Source organism: Panthera pardus, unplaced genomic scaffold, assembly GCF_024362965.1.
Source record: "Panthera pardus isolate Hobbes unplaced genomic scaffold, ASM2436296v1 HiC_scaffold_17, whole genome shotgun sequence".
Classification (NCBI taxonomy): Eukaryota; Metazoa; Chordata; class Mammalia; order Carnivora; family Felidae; genus Panthera; species Panthera pardus.
In genome coordinates, this window is record NW_026526732.1 from 44,748,846 (window position 1) to 44,758,021 (window position 9,176).

Genomic DNA, 9,176 nt, shown 5'->3' on the forward strand with positions numbered 1-9,176 from the left:
GAGTCTCTGAGTCACCACCAGGGGCCTTAGGGTGATGGAAGCCCTGCTGAGCAAGACACGAAGGAGCAGTTGGCATGCCTCATCCCGCCCACCAGAACTTGCCTTTTTCTTTAGTGTCTGTACATTATATTCACTACTGCCTCATCCTACTCCTCTGATCTTTGGCCTTCTTCGTTTATCTCTTTATCCTAACCTCACCTTCTGCTTTTCTCTATAGATCCTCTCTCCCTACAGAATCCTTGCCCTCCTTATTCGCTATGTTCTGGTGCCTCTGCACACCTTCTCTCCAGCCCTGTTTTGTGCCTACATTCTGATTCTCTGACTTGAGCCACCTCCCAGACCATCCTCTCAGGTCAGCTCTCCCAGCAGAAACTTACAACAGGGGCACTACAGTTGGACTGAAATACGGTACCACTCTTTTTTCCAACCTCTTGATTCAAGGGATGGATGGGTTTGTTTTCGGCTCATGTTCTGGAGGCTTATGGTCCTTTTAACTCAGACCGCAAATCACTGTATTAGAATCAGCATTTATCGTAAGGGATTCTTTTTTTTTTAAATTTTTTTTAAAGTTTATTTTTGAGAGAGAGAGATTGAGAGAGAGAGAGAGAGAGACAGAGACAGAGACAGAGACAGAGTATGAGCAGGGGAGGGGGAGAGAGAGAGAGGGAGACACAGAATCTGAAAGAGGCTCCAGGTTATGAGCTGTCGTCAGCACAGAGCCTGATGCGGGGCTTGAACCCTGAATGATGAGATCATGATTTGAGCCAAAGCCGGATGCTCAACTGATGGAGCCACCCAGGTGCCCCTCTCTTAAGGGATAATGGCCAGGGAATTGCTGGATGCTTGTATCACTTACCCTGATGAGGCAGAGCAGAGCCACTCAGTTCAGGGACCTCTGTGGCTAGTCAAGGTCACTTACCCAGCAATCCCTACCCACCGTGTTGTTGTGAGCACTTACCTTATTTCTTCAATCATCATCTACTTCTTGAACTTACAGTTGAGGCATTCACAGCTTGGTCTCATTTATCCAAAATGCCCTGGCCCCTTCTTGTTTGCTTAACACAGGACTTTGGAATTTCTTTGTCCCTTTATGGCATCAACTCTTTTCTACGTAATTCTTTTAGCACAGAGGTCTAAAAGGATTTTGCAGAATTTTACTTTGAAGTCTATGCAGGAAATATTACTTTTAAGGACACTGGAAAAAATCTTCCAGAGTGAAATATTAATTATATCTGATATTTTTCTGGCCTTTGATGTAGAACGAAGACTGTCTTGTTTGCCTGGGACAAACAGCGCTTTCTCTCATCTCCTTTTTTTCCCAATAAACTTGAATTCCCTCGTAGCTTCTTATTTGTCTTAAGGTCAGAACACTGGAAATGTTTGTGATTTTGAAATGCAGGGTCTTTCTGAGACAAGGATGAAATTGTTACAATTTTGCAACTTGTCCTAGAAAAATAGAGGATTACAAGAATAAGAGTAATTGCAGGAATGATACTTATATGAACATTGAATCCAGGTTGCATGAATTGCACTTCGCAAACGATTGTGACCAACATTGCAAAGAAACTTATGACTCACTGAATTATTTTGATAGCAACAGAAATTACCTTGGGAGTCTCTGACACGTTAAGATTATTCTGTGTGTTATTTCTCACTAATTATAGGCCTCAAATTTTGCAATTCAAATGCTGTAAGCTTTGATGTGTCATGACCAGGGTAAGGCAAGGAGGACTTGATGCATCTTATAAAGTAATGAAATGCTATAGCATTTGTGCCTTTAGAGAAGTTTTAGAATATTCTGGTTATTATTTATAGTAATTAGTATTCATGGAGTGCTTTAGATGTTATATTGCAGGTGGAATTTAGTCCTCTATACCACTTCCTTACCTTCCTCCACAAAAATAAATGGTATAATGAATTTGATATCTAACATTCTCATGCATGGTTTACATGTGTATTATAAGTTAATTCATCTTTAAACAATATATACTATTGTGTCCCAGGTTTTGACATTTTATCTAAATGTAACATACTGTATAAATCCTCTTGCAACTTGTATTCTTTTTACTCCGTGTTCTGTTAAGATTTAGTCTATTGATTCACGTAATTCCAGTTTATTTATTTAAATTTCTCTAGAGTATTCTTTTGTATGACTAGACCTCAAGTTATTTATCCATATTTCCTGTTGGTGAATATTTAGGTCATTTTGATGTTTCTCACCATTACAAACAGTGTTGCAATGAACATTTCTGGACATGTTTTCTTGGGCATATTTGAGAGGATTATTTAGGATGTACACCTAGGAGAAGAATTTCTGGATTTTTAGCTTTTCTTTCACTTTATTAGACAACTGTTTTATCAGGAAAACTTTTTAAAAATGTTTATTTATTTATTTTGAGAGAGAGAGAGAGAGTGAGCACACGTGGGGGAGGGGCAGAGAGAGAGAGGAAGAGAGAATCCGAAGCAGGCTCTCTGTTAGGGCAGAGCCTGATGTGGGCTTGAACTCATGGACCATGAGATCATGACCTTAGCTGAAATCAGGTGATGCTCAGAAATAAAAGAGATGCTTGAAATAAGAGTTGGATGCTTAACTAACTGAGCCACCCAAGTGCCCCAGGAAAACTTTTGATTACAGGTTATAAGAAAGCTCGCTAACAGTTGTTTAAGGAAAAAGATTTAATTGCCCTATTTTGTCAGCAAAAGACCCAGCCACTTTTAATGCTCTCACTCTTGCTACCTTAGTGTGATGGCTTTATTCCTCTTGCTTGTCACCTCATGATCACAGAATGGCTTCTAGAAGTCTAGTCATCACAGCCTCATTTCAGTGTTCCAAAAAAGAGAATAGGGTATGTGGAAAATGTGTTTGTTTGCTTTTTTTTGCTTTTGTTTCCCAAAGAGGAAAAAACCTTCTTAAGTTTTAGGGTTAGGCTGCTTTTGACTTAGGAGGAGGACATGGGTGAGGAGGACAGTGACACCTCTACCCCCGCCCCACCCTTGGATACTCTCATGTCCTGGGAACCAGGAGTTCCTCATCAGATCTCCCTTTACATTCCATTGGCTAGAATGGGTTTGCAACCCCTTGGTGTTAAGGAAATGGCAAAGCAAGTGTCTGGCAAAAGAATATGGGTTGGTTATGATCGGCTTAAACCATACACTATTCATACGCTGAGCCTCAGGATGTTACTGCCCTAAATTTTTTAGGGTTTGGTAGACAAGGAAGAAGAGTGAAATGTCTAATGTTTAGGCAATTAACATCCATCCACTTCCAAACTCTGAAGGGATTGTTCCGGTTGACATTCCCAAGAACAGTATCTGAGCATTTTTGTTGGGCCATATCCTTGGCAACACTTGGTAGTTTCTTTTATTTCAGCTTTTTTGAGGTATAATTGACCAATAAGATTGTAAGATAACTTGCCCTCATCTGGTTAAATTAACCCATCCATTACTTCACACATTTATTATTGATTGATTGATGAGATTTAAGTTCTACTTTCTTAGCAAACTTCAATTACATAATACAGTGTTATCAACTATATTCACCATGGGTTTTTGAAGTTTTTTTCTTTAATGTTTATGTATTTTTAGAGAGAGAGCATGAGCAGGGGAGGGTCAGAAAGAGAGGGAGGGAGAGAGAGTCCCAGGTAGGCTCCAAGCTGTCAGTGCTGAGTCCGACGTGGGATTCGATGCCGTGACCATGAGATCATGACCTGAGCCGAAATCAAGAGTTGGACGCTCAACTGACCTAGCCACCCAGGTGCCCATTCAGATGTTTTACATTACATTTACATTACATCCTCAGACCTATTCATCTTATAGCTGAAAGTCTGTACCTTTTAATCTCTCCCTGTTTCTTTCACCTCCCAGTCCTGGCAACCGCTTTCTACACTCTGTTTCTATGAGTTTTGACTTAAAAAAAAAAAAAATTCCTACAAATAAGTGATACCATGTAGTATCTGTCTTACTCTGTCTGGCTCATTTCACTTAGCATAATGCCCTCCAGCTTCATTCATGTTGTCACGAATGGCGAGATTTCCTTTTTTCTTATGGATAAATAATATTCCATTGTGTGTATGTATATATATGTCTATATCCATACATCCCTTGATGAGCACTTAGGTTGTTTCTACCTCTTAGCTATTATATATAATGCTGCAGTGAACATAGGAGCAGAGATGATCTCTTCAAGATTTTGTTTTCATTTCCTTTCCAGAAGAGGGATTACCGGACCATGTGGTGTTTCTATTTGTGATTTTTTGAGGAAACTTCATACTGTTTTCCATAGTGGCTGCACCACTTTACATTTCCGCCAGCAGTGCACACGGTTCTGTTTTTACCACATCCTCATCATCACTTGTTATTGCTTGTCTTTTATTATAATAACCATTTAACCAGTGTGAGGTGATATCTTATTGTGGTTTTGATTTGCATTTCCCTGATGATTCTTGATGTTGAGCACCTTTTCGTGTACCTGTTGGCCATTTGTATGCCTTCTTTTAAAAAATTATCGTTCAGGTCCTCAGCCCATTATTTTCACCAGATTGTGTTTTTGCTATTAAGTTGTGTGATTTCTTTATATATTTTGGATATTAACCCCTTATCAGTCAACACTTGATATTCTCAGCCTTTTATTGTTTTTTTTTTTTTCAAAATGATGGGTATGAAATGATAATTTTTTTTAAACTTGGGATTTTGAGCATTTTGTCATACTGAGTTTTTAGTCCACTTGGAATTTATCTGTGGCATGTGGTCAGGATTCATTTTATCTGTCCTCCTCCTGTAGGGTAATTTGTTTTTTAATATTGGGATTATCTCCGTGAATATCTGGCTAGAATTTATCTCCGAAAGTATTTGGGCCTGGTGTTTCTTTTTGAGATACATGTTATAACCCACACAAACTCATACTCATATGTATGCAGATATCAGATATTTCTGTACATTATATGATCTGTATATAGATGATACACATGGAGTCTGTATAATTTGTTGTTATATTTTTCTAAGAATTCGTACGTTCCTTCTAATCTTGAAAACTTAGCATGACGTTTTTCATCACATTTTCAATTTTTTCATCTGCTGCCTTCGTGCCTATGCTCCTTCTTCATTATAAACACTCTTCATATATTTTTTCTTTCTACTTGAGCAACATTGCCATAGATTTGTTTATATTATTGGTCTTTCCAAAGAAACAGCTTTAGTTTTATCGACTATTTTTGTCATATCTTTGTTTTCTTTTTGTTAGTTTCTTCTTGTATCTTTGTTAGCTCTTTCCTCCTGTTTTCTTAGTGTGTATTTTGTTGCCCTTCCCCAAACTTCTCTACCTGGAAGTTTCACACTTCAATTTTCTGTGTTTTCTTCTAATATGGGCTATCGATTTCCTGAAGAAAAGACTTTCGTTTCCTAGCGTGTGTAATTATTTTTTTTACAGATGTATTTTCTTACTCTGTGTATGTGTTATTTTTCCTATCATGGAAACAATAAGCCCTATATGTTCGGGAACAAAATAAATTAATAGGTAACAGATCCCAAGTGAGGCAGTGGCATTGCTCGGAGGCAGTATTTGCTTTCAGGTCACTGATGTTAGGAGCAGTCAGGCTCTCCTGTGTGTCCCTTGGTGTCCCTACCAGGCAATATGCCACATCGAAGGGAAAAAGGTATCTGGCCAGGGTGTGTTAGTTTTTACATGCCAGGGATACTTCATGTATCTCTTTCGTTGGTGTAATCCATCAGCACCATTTCCTCCTCTTTTCTTTCAGTTACTAGTTCCTTTACACTCCAAGCCTCAGTTATTAAAAAGGAATGAATTATCCCCAATGCACTCCAACTCTGAGGGGAGTCAGAACCTTCTGTGACTCTCTTATCACAAGCATTATAATTCATGCTGTCTTCTTGGGGGTTTTGGCTTCAAGGAGTTCTTCAGTACAAGACAACAAGCACATGTTAAATAAGCACCAGGTGGACAACAGGTTGGGGTATAAAGATAATAAAGTGTTGATAAGTGCTGAATTATGTCCCCTCAATACTTATATGTTGAAGTTCTAACCCCCAGTACATCAGTCAGTGTCTGGATTTGGAGACTTTAAAAGGATCTTTAAAGAGGTGACTGCAGTTAAATGAGATCACTGAGGAGGGCCCTAAGCCAATCTGACTGATGTCCTTATAAGAAGAGTGGATTAGGACACAGACAACACAGGGGAAAGACCATGTAAAGGCACAGAGAGAAGATGGCTATCTACAAGACAAGGATAGAGTCCCTCAGAAGAAACCAACCCTTCTGACACCTTAATCTTAGACTTCAAGCTTCCAGAGCTGTGAGGAAACAAATTCTTGTTATTTACGTTTCTCAGTCTGTGGTACTTGTCACAGCAACCCTGACAAACTCATACAGGCAGATTCTGTGCGGCGAAGGCTTTTATATTCAGTAAGGGAAAATGCATGCTCAGGAATAATTTCAATGCAAAGGCAGAGTATGAGTAACCACTGTTTCAGAAGGATAAAAATGGTGCAAGGAAGGAGAGGTCACTTGTAGCTGTGGGAATCTGGGACAGTTCTCTGCAGGCAGTGGTCTTTGAGCTGAGCCTTATAGATGACACGGGAAAGATGGACATTCCAGATGGAGGAAACGACATGAGGGAGCCCAGAGAAAAGCCCAGAGTCTTTTAGAAGAAAATAGTGTCCTGTAACAAGTTCTGTCTCAGTTTAGTTGCAGCTCCCAAAAGTTAGAATCAAAGGAATTGATGACACATACCTGTTTGTTCAAAGTTAAGTTTCCAGACCACCTTCATAGGACTTTCAGAGGAGGTTGGCAAAAAACCAGTTCTGCATCTCTTGGCACCTTACACAATTGGAGGATGTACAAAAGATTAGAATTTACATACAAGAGATTATTGTTGGCAAGAGATTAGAAATCTGACGGTTAATTTCTTTGGAGAAAGTTGTGGGAGTACTATGGCAGCCCTTCTCCCCTCTGGAAGTATTTCCTTTCCTCTTGAGCCAATTAAAAGGGAACTTTAAGGACACTACTCAGAGATGTGCCCACTGGATTCTGTAAGGATGAGAGGCTGCTACTGGACCCGTGACTGGAAAATCCTAAAGTCAAAGTCTATGACTGGAAAATTGTGTAGGGAATGGAAGTTGTTGGGACAAAGGGTACTTGAGTGATTATTCCCTGGGTTAGAAGTGGCCACAATGGAGAGAGAGTTAGTCTGCCCAATAGTCTTCTTAAAGCAGGCTGTGACCTTAACAGAAGGAGTGGATTCCCAAGTCCCAGGGGTTGAGGGAAGACATTGGATGGAGAAAAAAATCATCCCTGTCTCAGGAGTAATGGAGGGATATATTCCAGGTGGAGCCTCCATAGATCCATAAACACACACCAAGAGAAATACCAGCTTTAAACCTCTTCCAGCTGGAGGAAACCAGTGCCAGGTTCCTTGCCACCAGTGAAGGCAGTAACTGTCCTGCTCCTACCCTTGTCTCTCCCTGGGTCCCCTTCTGTGAGGATCCAGGATTAGCCCCATGAACAGAGGACAGAGAGGCATGGTCAGAAGCTCAGATACAGTAAAAAAAAGAAGCCATCATGCTCTCTTTTCCCATAGCATCAGTTTGGAGCAGCCTTAATTGGGGAAGAGAGGCTTTGAGTGAGATTTGGAGTTCTATGTGTGACTCAACAGTTTACTGGAATGAGGCTATTATTAGGACTCCTGTTGACCACAGAACTTTTCATTATTCACAGGTGAGCTGCCTGAAACCTCACTGAGGATAGTGACGAGTGCCCCAGAGCAGGTGGGATGGGCTATGAGGGGAAGGAACCAGGTTGTCTTCTGATTGTGTCCTATGAATCCTGCTCATTCAGTGTAACAGCTACAGTGGTTTAGTTTGACATAAGAAGCAAAAAGGGGAATAGGGGAAAATACTGCTCTAAAGGTAACGAAAACTTTATGTAGGATTTTATGTAGGACTATAATGCTGTCCTGATCGTTTAGAATTTATTCTGGAGACAACAGGAGAAATTAAAGATGGAGCAGAAATAGGGGCTCCTGGGTGGCTCAGTCGATTGAGCATCCAACTTTTTATTTTGGCTCAGGTCATGATCCCAGGGTCGTGGAATCAAGCCCCACGTTGGGGCTCCACACCGAGTACAGAACCTGCTTAAGATTCTCCCTGTCTCTCTCTCTCTTTCCCTCTGTCCGTCTCCCCATTAATGCTCTCTTTCTCTAAAATAAGAAAAAATTAATAATAATAATAAAAAAGATGGGACATAACGAGAGTAAAGTGATCAGAGCTTCAGGCAGGCTAATGTGAAGACAAGCCATGGTGTACTTAGCAGAGGAATGCAGAGTACCCCACCCCTCACCATTTTCCTGCCAGATGCCCTAACTCCATGTTTCCAGGACTCACTTATGACCTGTACACAGGACCCAAAAGGGGAAGCTGAAGCCGAATTATAACCCAGAGAATCTCTTTGGCTGATCTAGTATTATCAAAATTGTCTCCATACATAACTAGCCTTTAATTTTACTTAAAGTACAAAACAGAACTCTAGGTTTGTCAAAAGTGAACACTGTATTGTTAAAAAAAATTATATATATATATATATATATATATATACACAAATATATACACACATACACATATATGTGTGTATGTATATGCATATACATATATTTATCTTATATGTATATTGTATGAATGTATTTATATTTATATATGTGTATATATATCTTATATATATATGAAAAAAATCATAAGGAAAAGCAAAAATGATTTGTTTAAAAGTCAATATAGTTGTTACCTCTGGAAGGAAGGAAGGGGACCGTAATCGGGGAGGGACAATGTTAAAGACATAATGAGATTAATTGGTAGGACATTAAATATATTAAATATTGTTAAATTAAAAGTATTAAATATAAGAGGGCATAGAATCAAGGCCCCAGTAAAAGAGTTAATCTTTGAGATAAGCAAGGAAACTTTATCTTTTATAAGTAATGATGGAAAGGATGTCTTTACAAATTGAGAACATAGGGGAGAAGATTGAAGAAATTCAATCAGTCATTTCGGTAAAGTGGAGTAAAAGTCATCTGCTGAGAGTCTGAGGAGCAGTGGGTGGTTGGGTGTCAGGCCCCCAGGGTCTGCAACACAGTTGTTGCTCAATAAATGTGTGTTGAATGAATGCTGATTAA